The sequence below is a fragment of the Triticum dicoccoides genome, chromosome 5A (assembly GCF_002162155.2).
Source record: "Triticum dicoccoides isolate Atlit2015 ecotype Zavitan chromosome 5A, WEW_v2.0, whole genome shotgun sequence".
NCBI lineage: Eukaryota > Viridiplantae > Streptophyta > Magnoliopsida > Poales > Poaceae > Triticum > Triticum dicoccoides.
Genome location: NC_041388.1, coordinates 139941894 through 139960120, shown reverse-complemented (window position 1 = coordinate 139960120; position 18227 = coordinate 139941894).

Here is an 18227-nt window from a genome sequence, read left to right as displayed (position 1 = left end):
GGGGATCGGCTGCTTTGGTACTAGACCCAATGATTGACGGATACCATCTCACCCGAGTCCTTATGGACGGCGATAGTAGTCTTAATCCGATATATCAAGACACAGTCCGCAAAATGGGGATAGACCCAACAAGAATCAGCCAAAGCAATACTACCTTTAAAGGAGTAGTACCAGGCCCAGAGGCCCGCTGCACGGGCTCTATAGTACTAGAGGTTGTATTCGGTTCTCCCGAGAACTTCTGAAGCGAAGAATTAACCTTCGACATCGGTCCATTCCGAAGCGGCTATCAAGCACTACTCGGAAGAACAACCTTCACTTGTTTTAATGCGATACCGCATTACGCTTATCTTAAGCTTAAGATGCCGGGTCGACGTGGCATCATCATAGTTAGCGGAAACTCAGAGCGTTCCTTACATGCGGAGGAATGTACGGCGGCTTTCGCAGCCGAACACTGAACGACCCCTCCAAACAGAATAAATGATCGGTCGTCAAGACCGCGGACATGGCTAGATGAGTCTGATGCACCCCTCGCTGTAACAGTTCAGATAAACACGAGATTGGGTCGACGGATATACCCCCATAGGTGGCGCTAGGGGCTTCCCGCATGTAAAAAGGACTATAGTTCGGTTTGACCTTACTTAGATTGAATTTTCAATGGTCTATTAAGAATAACCAATTTTCCGCACGTAGACTTTCACCTGGGTTTTTTTCTCTTGCAGATGACAATCGTGCTACACCCTTCCAGGACACGGCACAACGGAGACACAGGCGCAGACGTGCAGCAGGGCCCCGCTCAAAGGTTTCTTTTTAGATTAAGACCCTGTGTAAACCTTTCTCACTGTCTCTTGTTGCTTCATGCCCTCTAGATACTTAGCACAACCGAGAGGGATGCTGACGTTATTGGCATTTTCGCCACGTCAGACTGATGCACGTACCTGGAAATTCAGGGTTCATTATCAAGGGCTTTGCTCAGCCCGGTATATGTTGTAAAGTCCGAATACCTTAGGGAGTGTTCGGCATCACGAGTTTGGCCTTATATGCATCAGCTCCAAATCATGTCTTTGGTCAAATGTTGGGTTTTCCCGGCTCCCGTGTTTTGCTACCTTACATTTCGCTCTATCGGCTAAGGTGGCACCGGGAGAACTACTGCGATTGTGCCCTAGTTCATCTAGATGAGCACCTCAGTAGAGAAAGCCAAAAATTGACTATCATGATAAAGCGCGAGACTGGTCAACCACTCGAGGACTCAGCGGAATCTTTGCGATTCCTCCGCATTAACAAAGGATCGGTTTCCCGGTCATGTATGTACGCGCACCGTATTCGGATAAGCGCGGAAGTACCAGGGGCTATATAGTAGCCCCACTATCAAACTCTATGGCTAAGTGAAAGTGTTAAGGCAATATAGTCCGATTGCCTTGTTCGCCGCACTATCACCTCCTTCATGGATCAAGATGTTGGATCAAGTGTGAATACGTGCTTTTCTGAACACCCCGGCATTATGTGCATGGGGGCTGAAGCCGACGACTTCAAACCTTCAGGTTATATACTTACATAAACGGCCGCACAGGAGGCATCATAATACCTTCAGGCAATAAATACATCCTGTATAATTCAAATAATACTATTTTTACAATGGGTTACATGTCACTCGAACATGATACTCTTCGAGCACTGAGCCTCTATTAAACGAGCGCCTTCTAGGACTTCTTCTAAATAGTGCTTGGCCGAGACCTGGCCTACGGCCGGACCCTGGGTTGCAATAGCGGTGGCATCCATCTCTGCCCAATATGTCTTAACACGAGCAAGAGCCATCCGCGCACCCTCTATGCACGCCGACCTCTTTACGGCATCGATATGTTGCACAGCACCAAGGAATCGTTGCACTAAACCAAAATAACTATTCGGCTTTGGTCCGTCCGGCCGAAGATGATCCATGATAGACCTCATGGCAAGGCCGGGCAACCTATGGAGCTCAGCCCACTCGGCCATTTGCTCATTTAACAGCAGCGGACGCGTCGGAGCACTGAACTACGACCAGAACAACTTCTCTACTTCACGATCTTTGAAAAACACAGTCGCATCAGCAGCACTCATTGCCAAGTCCGCATACGCATCTGCAACACTCCATAATCGATCCAGAGGGGCATACTTCGGATCTCCGAACTTCGTCCGCAACAAAAAGGGCTTCCCAGCCGTGATATCTCCGGCTTGACGGAGCTCCTCCTCTGCCGCTCTAATTTTAGAACGGGTTTCCTTGGCTGCCTCCATGGCTCTCTTCAGGTCAGCCGCTCTCACTTGGCTTTCCTTTTCAAGAATCTCATATCGGTCGGTGGCATGTTTCAGCTCAACAGCCATCTTGGCTATTCCATCTTCGCTCTTGCGATGAGCAGCCTGTTCGGATCTTAAGTCTTCGGCCGCCTTTAGGGCGGCCACATCACTTCTCCTGGCTTGTGATACGTCTCCAACGTATCTATAATTTTTGATTGCTCCATGCTATATTATCTTCTGTTTTGTACATTATTGGGCTTTATTATACACTTTTATATTACTTTTGGGACTAACCTACTAACCGGAGGCCCAGCCCAGAATTGCTGTTTTTTTGCCTATTTTAGGGTTTCGAAGAAAAGGAATATCAAACGGAGTCCAAACGCAATGAAACCTTCGGGAACGTGATTTTTGGAACAAACAAGATCCAGGAGACTTGGACCCTACGTCAAGCAACCAACAGGGAGGCCACGAGGTAGGGGGGCACACCTACCCCCCAGGCGCGCCCTCCACCCTCGTGGGCCCCCTGTTGCTCCACCGACGTACTCCTTCCTCCTATATATACCTACGTACCCCCAAACGATCAGATACAGAGCCAAAACCCTAATTCCACCACCGTAACTTTCTGTATCCACGAGATCCCATCTTGGGGCCTGTTCCGGAGCTCCGCCAGAGGGGGCGTTGATCATGGAGGGCTTCTACATCAACACCATAGCCTCTCCGATGAAGTGTGAGTAGTTTACCTCAGACCTTCGGGCCCATAGTTATTAGCTAGATGGATTCTTCTCTCTCTTTGGATCTCAATACAAAGTTCTCCCCCTCTCTTGTGGACATCTATTCGATGTAATCTTCTTTTGCAGTGTGTTTGTTGAGACCAATGAATTGTGGGTTTATGATCAAGTTTATCTATGAACAATATTTGAATCTTCTCTGAATTTTTTTATGTATGATTGGTTATCTTTGCAAGTCTCTTCAAATTATCAGTTTGGTTTGGCCTACTAGATTGATCTTTCTTGCAATGGGAGAAGTGCTTAGCTTTGGGTTCAATCTTGCGGTGTCCTTTCCCAGTGACAGTAGGGGCAGCAAGGCACATATTGTATTGTTGCCATCAAGGATAACAAGATGGGGTTTTCATCATATTGCATGAGTTTATCCCTCTACATCATGTCATCTTGCTTAAGGCATTACTCTGTTCTTATGAACTTAATACTCTAGATGCATGCTGGATAGCGGTCGATGTGTGGAATAATAGTAGTAGATGCAGGCTGGAGTCGGTCTACTTGTCTTGGACATGATGCCTATATACATGATCATACCTAGATATTCTCATAACTATGCTCAATTCTATCAATTTCTCAACAGTAATTTGTTCACCCACAGTAAAATACTTATGCTCTTGAGAGAAGCCACTAGTGAAACCTATGGCCCCCGGGTCTATCTTCTATCATATTAATCTTCCAATACTTAGTTGTTCTCATTGCTTTTATTTTAATTTGCATCTTTATCATAAAAATACAAAAATATTATCTTATCATATCTATCAGATCTCACTCTCGTAAGTGACCGTGTACGGATTGGCAACCCCTTATCGCGTTGGTTGCGAGGATTTATTTGTTTTGTGTAGGTGCGAGGGACTCGCACGTAGCCTCCTACTGGATTGATACCTTGGTTCTCAAAAACTGAGGGAAATACTTACGCTACTTTGCTGCACCACCCTTTCCTCTTCAAGGGACAACCAACGCAAGTGCTCAAGAGGTAGCAGCTTGTTCCTTGGCTCAGGCAAGTTCCGCCTGAAGGGTCTCCACGGCGGCAGCTCCATCTGCAGTCAAAACGTATTAGAGATACTAGCATCATGCTCCTCTTAATACTTGCTGACCACCCGAAAATACATATCCTATGCCTCGTCAAGCCGCTTGTTCACAAGCGCAATGTCGGCATCCGCCACGCCCACTTGTCGGCTTAGTCCGGCCAACTCAGCAGTCCGGCCAGCCACCGGACCGTCCGCTGCCTGCACATGAAAGCAGCGCGATCATTACCTTGGACTATGATCCTCTGTTTGCCGCCTCGGGACAGCAACCAGAGTCTCAGGGGCTACTATATGTATAGAGCACACCTAGCGTGTGCGGTACCATCATTTTTTTTGCGTACCTCAAAGCCTCTTAGCAGGCTCGTAAAAGCTTCATGCAACCCACTTTTGGTGGATGAGATCCTCTCAACCACCGTACCCATTAAAGTACGATGCTCCTCCGAGATAGCCGCTTGCTCCAAAAGACCCGTCAGTACGTCCGGTTGCGCACCAGACAATCCCGGACTCTTTCTGTTACTCCCCTTAGGAGTCGAATACTCCGGACTTCGGGTGGCCGAAGGGTTACCTTCTGGCCTTGGCAGATCAGGAGAAATCCTCCGTGATTACACATCAGGGTCATCCGCCCTAGGAGGCGGGGAGACAAGGGGAGGTGTTTCGCTCTCCATCATCTCCGGAAGAAGATCCCCTGAAGACGAACTTTGTCGGGAAGAGCTACGATCCGGATTGCAAGACATACGTCTTGGTTATTGTCCGCGGAGATAAAGCAAAATATATTTACCAAAAGTACTTTTGTTCACTTACAGCTCGGTGGAGGGCTGATCCCTTTGCGAGCATTGTGCGGAAGGAATGCCCTCTGGGTCAGGTCCCCCTAGCGAGGGTTTCTTCTCTCGTTTGGAAACCCTTGTTTCCAAGTCTTCAGGAGCGGTCCTTTTCCTTCCTTGGGGAGAGGGAATTTCAGATTCTTCTTCCCGATTATCCTCCTTCGTGGAGGTACTAATTCCCCCAGTTTGGATGAGTAATGCGCGAGGCTCGCTTACGGCTTCTTCATCTCTCCCTTTATCTTCCCCCGAGGGCACTTGATAAGGTGCATACTCCAGCATCCTGGCTAGTACAGGATCCGACGAGCCCTCGGGAAGGGGAGCCGAACACCTGATCATCTTTGCCTTTCTTACCCAGTCCTGGCCAAGAGCAATTCTTTTAGAATTATGTTATGGCAAATGAAAAGACAGTGTGTTCGGTCGTGGAAATACTTACCTGGGTATCTGGACGATTACAGTTGAGACCCGCATCCTCGGTGGTGTCCGGACACTTTATTCATGATCCGAAGAACAATCCATACATCTCTTCAAGTGTCACGCCGAAGAACTGCTGAATAGTTCGCGGTCCTTCTGGGTTGAACTCCCACATACGGAGAGATCGACGTTGGCATGGCAGGACCCGACGAACTAGCATAACTTGCATTACTTTGACGAGACCAACATCCCTCTTGAGGAGATCTCGGATGCGACTTTGCAATGTCGGCATGTCATTAACCGGCCCCCAGTCTAACCCCTTGTTGACCCATGACACCAGCTATGGTGGGGGGGCCCGAACAGAAGGCGAGGGCAGCCACCCACTTAGTACTTCAGGGAGCTGTGATGTAAAACCACTCCCGCTGCCATAAGTTGGATATCTCCGGGAAGGAACCCTTTGGCCATGGGGCATCGACGCCTTTTCTTATTGTGGCACCTCCACATTGCGCGTGTCGCCCATCGATCATCTTCGGCTTCACATTGAAGGTCTTGAGCCATAAGCCGAAGTGGGGGGTGATGCAGAGGAAGGCCTCACATACGACGATGAACGACGAGATGTGAAGAATGGAATCCGGAGCTAGATCATGGAAGTCGAGCCCATAATAGAACATGAGCCCTCTGATGAAGCGACCAAGACTAAAGCCTAGCCCTCGGAGGAAGTGGGAAACAAATACGACGCTCTCGTTGGGTTCGGGAGTGGGGATGACCTGCCCGCGGGCAGGCAGCCTATGCAAGATTTTGGCGGTCAGATACCTGGCCTCCCTTAGCTTCTTGATGTCCTCCTATGTGACAGACGAAGTTGTCGGCGTCCTGGGAACGGGGGTCCCCAAACTTACCTGCCTGCGGCCCACGGTGTGGCTGAGCCAGCAGGCCGTACGACCCATCTTCACCAACAAAGCATCCAAGACCCTCGCGAGGGTCCAAGCCTCGCGAGGCGGACGACGCAAGACCTCCTCAGGAGTAGCCTAGCCAGGCAGGCTCACGAGGAGCAGAGATATCAAGGCGGGGCAAACCTCACGAGGCCCTTGTGACGTGAGCCATGACGCACGACACCAGGCGGGCGCCAGCACACGCAGCGTCCTTGTTTCCTCTTTGGTGCTAAGGAGGCCAGCGCAAGCGAAGAGTACTGAGGCATCAGGCAAAGGTTGCTATATTGGTGCAACGAGACCAAGACCAGGAGGACGGAAAGACGGAGGTCATTGTGGAGCCCAAGACAGCGTCACCACCAGAGCCTTTGGCAGGCAAAGACCACTTTTGTCAGGATAGCTTGTACTAGCTGCCCCCCTTCAAATTAGCCCGCCATTGTGGCTCCCTTCCCGCTCGATATTTGGGAAGAGGACCAGGGCCTATATAAGTAGGACGAGCCACCACCTTAGGGGAAGAGAGAACTCATCAGACGGATCATTCAGACCACCCCCACACACACAAGCTCACCGAGCTCAAGAACACCTCAACCTCAGGAGGCTGTTCTTCCCTTGTACTGTTCATCCTCAGCCCTAGAGGAAATCCACCACCACCACACTGGAGTAGGGTATTACACCACAACAGTGGCCTGAACCAGTATAAATCTTGTGTCTTTCTGTGTTGCGAGTTCGTCGAGTTCGTCCGCGAGATCTTAGCGAGCTAGGGCACAGATTGGTAGGAGGGAAAGACTTCGCGCGCACCCTAGTGTTCGAACCTTAAGGGTTTGCCAGAACCCCACATCCGACATTTGGCGCACCAGGCAGGGGTGCGCCATAGCCTCCCTTCCATCAGTTCATCGTTCCGTCGCTCTATCGTCTCCATGGCGGACGCTCGCCGTGCTCGAGCTGAGCGTCGGGCTGCCCTCACCGCTCGCGTCGTCAGATGGCTCCCGTCGGCGGGCCACATTGCCGTTCTCCATCCCCCGCCGCCAACGCTGCCACCGGCCCGACGGGGAACGAGCAGCAGGCGTCTTTGCTGCATCCTTCGGTGCGGCAGGACGGCCGCACCGCCACTCCATCGCTGACCCCAGCCGGTTCTTCGTCTCACACGCACCGCTCTCCCATGGAGGCACAGTCCGCGCTCCTTGCAGCGAACGAGCTCCTGCGCTACCGCCCCATCGACGACCTCTACAAGGAGTGGCTCGAATGCGTCGCCGAGCTCGTCTGCGCTGCGGGGGGCTCTTCGGCGCCATCCCACTCTCTGCCTCCCCCTCAACGAGCCGTGGGTGACGGGGCTCATGGCGTGCCTCCACCACCTCAGCCCCAAGACGTCACCTTGGCACGAAGGCGCGCGGCTCCGCGGCATGATCCACCACGCCCGGCGCCCGCGCGCGAAGAGAGTAGCTGCCAAGAAATTCCGCGGCCGCGCGAGGCTGCGCTTGCGCTCCCCGCGCCACTGCGTCAAGATCATGCACCACCCGCAGCAGCGCAGTGCGAACCTCATCAAGACCAAGCTCCACCTCCGAAGCGGGCCCCGGCAACCACGGCTGGCTGCCGCGCCTTCACTCCCGAGCTGCGTAGCGTCGCCTGGCCAGGCAAGTTCAAGCTGGATCTGCCTCCTCGCTACGACGGCACCGCGGACCCCGTGGAGTTCCTGTAGCTCTATGAGTTGAGCATGGAAGCGACCAATGGCGACGAAAAAGTCATGGCGAACTAGTTTCCCATGGCTCTCAAGGATCGAGCTCGCACATGGCTCCTGAACCTGCAGCACGGCTCGATCTCCTCCTGGGACGAGATGCGCGACCGCTTCATCGCCAACTTCCAGGGCACTCGCGACCGTCCACCTGCCGCGGGTGACTTGTGCTGCATCAGGCAGCAGCCAAGAGAGACCCTCCAGAAGTACATCCAGCACTTCAACAACACCCGCCTCAAGATCCCCAAGGTCACGGGTGAGGCCATCATCTCCGCGTTCTCCGACGGCGTCCGTGACGTCAAGATGAAGGAAGAGCTCACCATCCACGAGGAGCTCTGCACATCTCAGGAGCTATTCAACCTGGCGACCAGGTGCGCACAAGCTGAGGAGGGGCGCCTCTCTCTCCTTGAGCCGCCAGCCATGGGCGCGGAGGAGAAGAAGGCCAAGGCCAAGGACGTGAAGCGCAAGGAGGTAGTTGTGCTCGCAGCGGAGCCCAACATCAAGCGGGGCAGAGATTAGCCCAAGTCATCCAAGAACGGCCGACCGTTCTGCGCCTTCCACAACCTGAACACCCACAACACCAGCGACTGTCAAGAGCTCAGAGCCATATGAGAAGGACGCTACGGTCGACGCCCCGAGAACAACGACCGGGGCTACGACCGCGAAGGAGGACATGGAGGCGGACGCTGGGACGACCGTGGCCCGCGCCAGGAGTGGCGTCACCGGCCTCGTGAGGACCGCTGGCAGGACCAACCTCGCGAGGGCGCCTGGAGGGACCCGCCTCGTGAGGATCTCCCCCAGGGCAACGCCGGTCTTCCCCCGCTGCCGCCACCAAGAAGGAACGATGACCACCACTAGGACGAGGAGGCTGGGGGCTTCCATGAGCCGCGCGCGATCGCCTGCATTTTGGGCAGCGCCCAGGCCCCAGCCTCTCAGCGCATCTTCAAGCAGTTTGCTCACGAGGTGAACGCGGCGCTCCCCAAACTCGAGGCCACACACCCGCTCAGGTGGTCCCAAGGCGCCATCACTTTAAACTCGGTGGATCAGCTCAAGTGCGCAGCCACCGCTGGCACCCTCCCTATGTTGTGTTCCCCAATCATCAGCAATGTGCAGGTCACCAAGACCCTCATCGACGGCGGTGCAGGGCTCAACGTCCTGTGCGTCGACACCTTCGACAACCTCCAAGTGCCATATGAGCAGCTCCAGCCCACCAAGCCTTTCTCAGGAGTGACCGACGGTTCCACCACATCGATAGGGCAGGTTCGCCTGCCTGTCACCTTCGGAGAGCGCAAGAATTACCGCACCGAGCTCATCGACTTCGACGTCACGCACATCCGCCTGCCATACAATGCCATCCTCGGGTATCCAGCCCTGGCCAAGTTTATGGCAGTCACTCATCACGGCTACAACGTTCTCAAGATGTCAGGAAGCGGAGGAATCATCACGGTCCCGTGTGAAGAGAGGGATGCGGTGTGCTCCCTCGAGCGCGCTTCTGAAGCCGGAGCAACCGACGACCCTGATAGCAGAAATGAAGGCCCTCCAGAGGCCATCCCCAAGAAGAAGCAGCCACGCTGTGCAGTACCTCTGGAGGACGGCGTCACGGCAGAAGCCACATTAGGACCAGCGCCCGCTCCAGCGGCGCCTCCCTCCATCACATAGGAAGGCGCACCCGGCGCCCTCCTCAGGCAGGGCTCGGGGGCTCTCTTTTAGAGGGCCTCAGACCTTGCAAACCTCACGAGGGAGGCGCTTGGGCACCACTTGGAGGCGTGCTTCACAGCACGTGACCCTCAGGAGAGCACAGGGCAAGGAGTTCCCACAACTCAGGAGTTCATCACCAAGACCATCCAGGAACTACAAGAAGCAAGAGCCATGCGCGGCGACGGCCGCCCACAAGGCGCATCTCCGCATCCTGGCGAGGATGCTGGGCTGCGTGTCTGCATCAATGTCCCAGGGCTCAACAGGGCCGCATCTCAGGAGCGTTTCTGTCCTTCGCGTGTGGGCCTCTATGAGGGCCCACCGCACAGCTACGTTCGTATGCCCTTTGGCTTGCCGAGCGTGGCGTCGGCCTAGCAGTGCAACATGCGACGTATCCTGGCGGCTCAGGAAGCCAGGTACCACGCCGTTCTGGAGGAGATGGAGATGGTCTCAGGGAGCCTCTCGAGGCTCAGGGTTCTGGCGGCTCATGAGGAGTCATTTCTCCAACGCATGCCTTCAGCTGCACCAGCTCTGCTTCGTCTACAGAACCAGGTGACATCTTCCAAGCTCGTTTAGCTGGGAGCGCCCCTCGGGCTGCATTATTCCCAGGCCGCGTGGGTCCTCCCTGCGGCATGTATCCCTTTTGCTTATGTCTTCATCTTACCTTGTTGGGGGCTCCCCACGGGCTACATTATTCCCAAGCCGCTCGGGCCGGACCCGATGGCACGTACCTTCCTGCATCTATCCAAGTTGATCTGCTCTCCATGCTTAACCTGCTAACTGCTGTCACCTGCTCGATTGCTGCCTACCACATGTTTGTTCATCCTATGCAATTCGCTTGCACGTTAAAAGGGGGGCTCCCGAGCATCGCAACTCAGGAGCTCTTACTGGCTCTCCAGCCCTCACCCCCTGGCCTTGACCACGGCATCGCGACCTGGCATACCAGCGGTGGTTGAGCTCGCTCGAGGGCCGGGACCTAAGGACGTAGAGTGCTTGCATCTAACCGCCTTGCAGGGACATACAATCACCAAGACTCGAGACCAGGCACAACCCACCTTGAGGTAGGGCCTCGTGAGTCCCGCGCTGGCTCACGAGTGCCCAGATACACCTCGCAGCCCTGCCGTGCAAGCCACATGTCAGGGCGGGGCTGTACACGCCTCGGGGGCTCCTCCCGGAGGGCCCCCCCATCCCACACCCAAGTGGAAGCACCATGCTCTGTCCGATTTCGGGTTCCGGCAGACCCTTAAGGTTCGAACACCGGGGTGCACGCGGAGATTACGCCTTCTACCTCTTCGTCTCGCAAAGATCTAGACTACTGAAAGAACTGCACAAGAGACACAAGGTTTATACTGGTTCGGGCCACCGTTGTGGTGTAATACCCTACTCCAGTGTGTGGTGGGTGATTTGCCTCTTGGGGCTGATGATGATGAGAAATACAAAGAAGAACAGCCTCGCGAGGGTCTGTTCTTGGATGGGGCGATGAACTGCTGGGAGGAGTTCAACCACCTTTCTCTTTCTCTCTCTCTCTCACTCACTGCCTTACTCTTCCTCGCCCCCTTGCTATGTGGGTGGCTGGTTCTATTTATAGAGGCCCTGGTCCTCTTCCCAAATATCGAGCGGGAAGGGAGCCAACAATGGCGGGCTAATTTGAAGGGGGACAACAAGTATCAACTATCCTGACAAAAGCAGTCTTCGCCTGCGCAAAGCTCTGGTGATGACGCCATCTTGGGCTCCACGGTGACCTCCATCTCGTAGTCCTCCTGGTCTTGGTCTCGTTGCACCAAAACGGCAACCTTTTCCTGATGCCTCGGTACTCCGCGGCTGCGCTTGCGCCCTTTGCACGAAAGAGGAAAGGAGGACGCTGCGCGGGCTGGCACCCGCCTGGCGCCCTGAGTCGTCATGGCTCGCATCACGGGCACCTCGCGAGGTACCCCGCCTTGATTTCTCCGCCTCCTCGTGAGCCAGCCTGACGAGGCCGCGCCTGAGGAAGTTCCAGGTCATCTGCCCCGCGAGGCTTGGCCCCTCGCGAGGGTCTTGAGTCTTGTGTTGATGAAGATGGGCCATGCCGGGCCCCCTTTGAGCCACGCCGCAGGCCGCAGGCAGGCAAGTCTAGGGACCCCCTTTCCCAGAACGCCGACAGTAGCCCCCGGGCCCAAGGCGCGCCCGGACTTGGCCGTGCCGAGAGGCGAAAGGGCAAGGGCGAAGCGCCATGGGCCCTAACAGCCTGCGGCCTTGGGCGCCGCGTGGCGATTGATGGGACATGGGCGTCTCCGCTTCCCCATGCCGCCTTGGTGATCGCGCGAGTTGGACAAGTCCCTGCATGCAAATCGTGTCATGATTACCTGTGATCGTGGAGGCCGGCGGTTGGCCTTCGCCGGCTATAAGTACGGAACTGCGCGTGCCCTTCCAGTCCATCCCTCCTTGCTTCTCCTTCTTCCCGATCCTTGCTCCGTCTTGCCGCGATGGCTCCGATTCGCCGGTTCTTTGCAGCGGAGAAGGGAAAGGCTCCTCGAGAGGGACCAGACCCGCTCCCGCCAAAGAAACGGCTTGCCCTCTGCGGCCGGGACGAGGAGGACTGTCAGGTGGTGTCGAGGCCTCGATGCGAGCGGGCTCCACCGGGGTTCTCGCTTCCCTTGTATGCCCATGTCGAGGGCCTCGAAGGGGTCAATGCTGATCCTCGCGGTCAGCACCATCGTCGGCGCCGACGGGTCACGAAGGCGTGGGTTGTTCCTCCTAGGGTCCACGCCGAGGGCTCCTCCCAAGAGTTCGTGCTCCATGTCGCCATTCCTCTCCAGTCTTGGATCCGCCTGCCTCCCTTCTTCGCCTCCATCATCCCGCGGGGGGTGCCCTTGGAGCTCCGGCTGCAGCACGCCGGCTGCAGCGCCTTCGCGACCGAGGCAGAGGTCACGGTCGTTACCCCGGGCGAGGTCTACATGACTCGTGGCTAGAGAGAGATTGCCCGGGTTTGCAGGGTAAGGGGCATCTTCGCGGTCCACTTGGAGTATGATGGCGCTTCGGTGATGTTCTTCAAGGTCTTCGACGCGGATGGGCGCCGGCTGGAGTGTTGCCCCGGGAGAGGTGGCCAAGACCTCGCCATGGTGAAGGCTAGGCCCGTCGACCGCTCCCTTGGCGGCTCTGCAGGCGACGGAGGCGCCGGGGGATCCAGCGACTACAACGAGATCTTCGCGACTCCGGAGACGAGTGACGACAGCTACAAGCCCACGAGCCGGCGCCGCTCCTGGAGCAGGGCGGGCTCGTCTGGCCATCGCCGACTCTGATCTGGATGGGGTTGGCGCCGGCGCTCGACGACCCACTGTTGATGATGGCATCTTTTGTAGGAGCGCGTTTAGTTAGCATCCCTTAGGATCCGTTCCCTGCGAGGAATCAAAATGCGCCCCATGGGGGCTTGTAAGGTGCCTGTAATCCTGTTTGTTAATACATAACCCTTGCTGTAGAGTTGTGCGAGTTGCTGATTCCGTCTTAGCTCAGTTCTCCCTTTCGAACCTCGCGAGGGCTTGGTGCTCTGCGTCGACAGGTCCCAGTCCCAAGGCGGCGTCAGCCGTCGCTGGTATGCCAGGTCGCGATGCCGTGGTCAAGGCCAGGAGGTGAGCGACCCGGGGTCCGGTAAGAGCCCCTGAGTCGCGATGCTCAGGAGGTCCCCTTTGGCGCCCAAGCAGCCGTCGCTCGGCGAGAAAGCAGAGCGGCGTCGCTGACACGAAATTGCATTAGGTGCGGGGGTAGTGCTACGATAGCCGGTGCTTTCGGGTGGTGACTTATCTCGAGAGTCGGGGATTACTCCTGGTGTGTCGTCGGGTTCGCGCGTCGGCAGGAGCGGAATCGCTCGGTGAGGTCCTCGTGCGCCCCTTCTCCCCCATCTTTGCTCCCCTTTCTTCTCTACGTCCTCGGGTCCCGGCCCTCGAGCTAGTCTCAGCCGTCGCTGGTATGCCAGGTCGCGATGCCGTGGTCAAGGCCAGAGGGTGAGGGCTGGAGAGCCAGTAGGAGCCCTGAGTAGCGATGCTCAGGCACCCCCCCTTTAACGTGCAAGCGGTTCACGCGGACGAGAGTGAAAGGAACGCCGCGAGGGCCTTGCCCGGCGCAACTCCCTTAGGGGATCCTGTAAACTCATCACAGAAGGAAGAAAAGGTTGCCATGACAACTATCAGTCTGCCGTTAGTTGCTTCCGAGGGGAGGTGAGGCACTGGAGGCTTGACGAGGTGGCGCCATGCGAGGCTGCCGCGGCCAGAGCTCAGCCATTCAGGTTTGTCGGCGTTGCAGGGACTGACCCATGCGCAAGTGTCACGCCGTTGTGGGAGCAATTCCGTCAGTTGGCGTCAGTTGAGCAGGCAACTAGATCAAACACGTTAGCTGTGAAGGAGAGGATTCATTCAAATAAACGCTAGAAAGGTAGACATCGCTGGGTCGGGCTCGAGCGACTTGGGGATGATGCAGCCCGAGGGGCGCCCCCATCAAAGCAGGCTAACGACAGGAAATAAAAGGGATACATACCGCAGGGACGGACCCACACGGCCTGGGGACGATGCAGCCCTGGGAGGGCGCTCCCAGCTGGAAATGAAACTTGTAAGATGTCACCTACGGGTGTCGAGGGCGAAGGGGTGTTGGTGCAGCAGACTCGGTAGGCTGCGGAAGCCGATCCTCATGAGCCCCCAGGGCCAGGGGCCTCGGGAGGCTCCGGAGGCACTGGTAGCTCTTCACGAATCATCTCCATCTCCGCCAAGGCTGCGGAACGCCTGTCTTCTTGAGCCTCCATGATGCCCCTCGTGAGGCGCTGGCACGTAGCAACCGCGCTCGGCAAGCCGTAAGGCATGCGAACGTAGCTGTGGGGCGGGCCCCCGCAGCTCCCCACTCACGAGGGCCAGAGGCGCCCCATCGTCACGGCTTGGTTGAGCCCTGGTACGTCGATGCAGACGCGCAGCCCACCATCCTCACCCGGATGGGGAGCCATAGCCGGTAGACGGCTGCAACCTCTCATGATTCTTGATTCCTGTAGTTCTTGAATGGCCTTGTCGACGAACTCCTGCGGGTTTGACCTTCCTTGCCTTGCTCCTTCTTGAGGGAAACATGCTTCGAAACACGCCTCCATGTGGTGCCCAAGCGCCTCCCTCATGACCCTGGCCAGGTCGGTGGCCCTCCAGGGGAGAGCCCCCGAGCCCTGCCTGAGGAGGGCGCCGGGCGCGCTTTCCTATGCGATGGAAGGAGGTTCCCCCTGGGCAGATGCGGGCCCTGAGGGGCCCGCCTCCCGAGGGGCCGGTCCAGACGATGTCTTCTTCTTCTTGGGGGTGGTCTCGGGAAGCCTCCTGCTTCCGCGATTCGGGTCTTCTAGTGTCGCGGCCTGAAAGGCTCGCTCCAGGGAACACACTACATCCTTCTCTTCACAGGGCACCGTGATGACTCCGCCACTTCCTGGCATCTTGAGGATGTTGTAGCCATGGTGAGTAATGGCCATGAACTTGGCCAGCACTGGGTACCCGAGGATGGCATTGTACGGCAGGCGGATGTGGGCGACGTCGAAGTCGATGAGCTCGGTGCGGTAGTTGTCGCGTGCCCCGAAGGTGACAGGGAGGCGGACCTGCCCAATCGGGACCGTGGAGCCGTCGGTGACTCCGGAGAAGGGCTTGGTTGGCTGAAGTTGGTCGTAAGGCAGTTGGAGATTGTTGAACGTTTCCACAGACAGGACGTTGAGCCCTGCCCCACCGTCAATGAGGGTCCTGGTGACCAGTACATTGCTGATGACTAGGGAGCAAAGCATCAGGAGGACTCCGGCTGTGGCCGCACACTTGAGTTGATCCGCTGAGCTGAATGTGATGGAGCAGGCCGACCACCTGAGAGGGCGCGTTGCTTCAAGCCTGGGGAGGACTGCATTCACTTCGCGGGCAAACTGCTTCAAGATGCGTTGTGAGGCTGGGGCTTGAGCTCCGCCCAAGATGCAGGCGATTGCGCGTGGCTCCTGGAAGCCCCCAGCCCCTTTGTCTCGATGGCGGTCCTCGTTTCTCCTTGGCTGAGGCAGCAGTGGAGGGAGGCCTGCGTTGCCCTGTGGGCGATCCTCACAAGGCTGATCCCTCCAGTCCCCCTCGCGAGGCAGGTCTCGCCAGCGATCCTCGCGAGGTTGATCGCGCCACCCTTGGCACGGGCCGCGGTCTTCCCAGCGTCCTGCGTTTCTTCCTCCTCCTCGGCCGTAGCCCCGATCGGCGCGTTCGGGACGACGGCTGATCCTTCCTTCTTGCACGGCACGGAGTTCTTGGCATTCATTGGTGTTGTGGGTGTGGAGGTCGTGGTACACACAGTACCGCCCGCCCCTGGAGGACTCGGGCAGATCTTTGCCCCGCTCGGTGTCTGGTTCTGCGGCAAGCACGGCAGCCCCCTTGCGCTTCACGTCCTTGGCCTTGGGCTTCTTCTCTTCTGGGTCTGCGGCAGGAAGCTCGAGGAGGGAGAGGCGTCCTTCCTCAGCCCTGGCGCACTTGGTCGCCAAGTTGAACAGCTCCAGGGAGGTGCACAGGTCTTCATGCATCGCCAGCTCCTCCTTCATCTTGATGTCGCGCACACCATCGGAGAAGGCCAAGATGATGGCCTCCTCGGACACCTTGGGGATCTTGAGGCGCGCGCTGTTGAAGCGCTGGATGTACTTTTGCAGGGTCTCTCTAGGTTGTTGCTTGATGCGGCGCATGTCGCTCACGGCGGGTGGCCGGTCGCGAGTACCTTGGAAGTTGGCGATGAAGCGGGTGCGCATCTGGTCCCAGGAAGAGATCGTGCCTGGAGCCAGATTCAGGAGCCAGGTGCGAGCTCCTTCCTTGAGCTCCATGGGGAACCAGTTCGCCATAACCTTCTCGTCCCCGCTGACAGCTTCGATGCCTAGCTCATAGAGCTAGAGGAACTCTGCAGGGTCAGTCGTGCCGTCATAACGAGGAGGCAGGTTTGGCTTGAACTTGCCGGGCCACGCGACGCTACGCAGCTCGGTGGTGTAGGCACGGCAGCCTGCGGTGGCCACAAAAGGCTTCGGCTGGTGGAGAGCTCGGTCTTGAGGGTCCCCACGCGCTGCAGCTAGGAGCAGCGTGGGGTCTTGGTGTGCCGGAGCCAGAGCAGGGTCATGGCGTGCCGGAGCAGGGAGCGCCCGGGCAGCTCCTTGCGGGCGAGGGACTTCTTGGCAGCTCCGTTCTTGCTGCGCTGGCACCTGACGGAGCGGGTTCCGCCCAGGGGCCACGCGCCTTGGAGCCATGGCGTCTTCTTGGAGAGGAGGCAGCTGGTACGCCTCCGGAGCTTCATTGCCCGCGCGGGGCGGGGTGTGGCGCAGCGGAACGGACAGCGCGGGAGAGCCCCCTGCGGCGCGGACAAGCTCGGCGACGCGGTTGAGCCACTCTTCATAGACGTGTCGACGGGACGGTAGCGCAGGAGCTCGTTTGCCGCGAGGAGCGCAGCTCGAGCCTCCAAGGGGGCGCGGAGCGCGCGGGACGAAGAACCAGCTGGTGCGAGCGATGGAGTAGCGGTGCGGCCGTCTTGCCGCACGGATGGATGCTGAGATGACGCTTGCTGCTCGCCCCCCGTCGGGCTGGTGGCGGCGTTGATGGCAGGTGACGGGGAACGATGAGGACGTCCGCCGACGGGCGCCGTCTGGGCGACGCGGGAAGCGATGGCGGCCCGGCGCTCGGCGCGGACCCGACGAGCGTCGGACATGGACGCGACGGTCGGAGGAGAACGGTGCGGTGGAAGACGAATTCCGGCGCACCCCTACCTGGCACGCCAAATGTCGGATTTCGGGTTCCGGCAGACCCTTAAGGTTCGAACACTGGGGTGCGCACGGAGATTACGCCTTCTACCTCTCCGTCTCGCAAAGATCTAGACTACTGAAAGAACCGCACAAGAGACACAAGGTTTATACTGGTTCAGGCCACCGTTGTGGTGTAATACCCTACTCCAGTATGTGGTGGGTGGATTGCCTCTTGGGGCTAATGATGATGAGCAATACAAAGAAGAACAGCCTCGCGAGGGTCTGTTCTTGGATGGGGTGATGAACTGCTGGGAGGAGTTCATCCACCTTTCTCTTTCTCTCTCTCTCACTCACTGCCTTACTCTTCCTCGCCCCCCTTGCTATGTGGGTGGCTGGTTCTATTTATAGAGGCCCTGGTCCTCTTCCCAAATATCGAGCGGGAAGGGAGCCAACAATGGCGGGCTAATTTGAAGGGGGACAGCAAGTATCAACTATCCTGACAAAAGCAGTCTTCGCCTGCGCAAAGCTCTGGTGATGACGCCGTCTTGGGCTCCACGGTGACCTCCGTCTCGTAGTCCTCCTGGTCTTGGTCTCGTTGCACCAAAACGGCAACCTTTCCCTGATGCCTCGGTACTCCGCGGCTGTGCTTGCGCCCTTTGCACCAAAGAGGAAAGGAGGACGCTGCGTGGGCTGGCACCCGCTTGGTGCCCTGAGTCGTCATGGCTCGCGTCACGGGCACCTCGCGAGGTACCCCGCCTTGATTTCTCTGCCTCCTCGTGAGTCAGCCTGACGAGGCCGCGCCTGAGGAAGTTCCAGGTCGTCCGCCCCGCGAGGCTTGGCCCCTCGCGAGGGT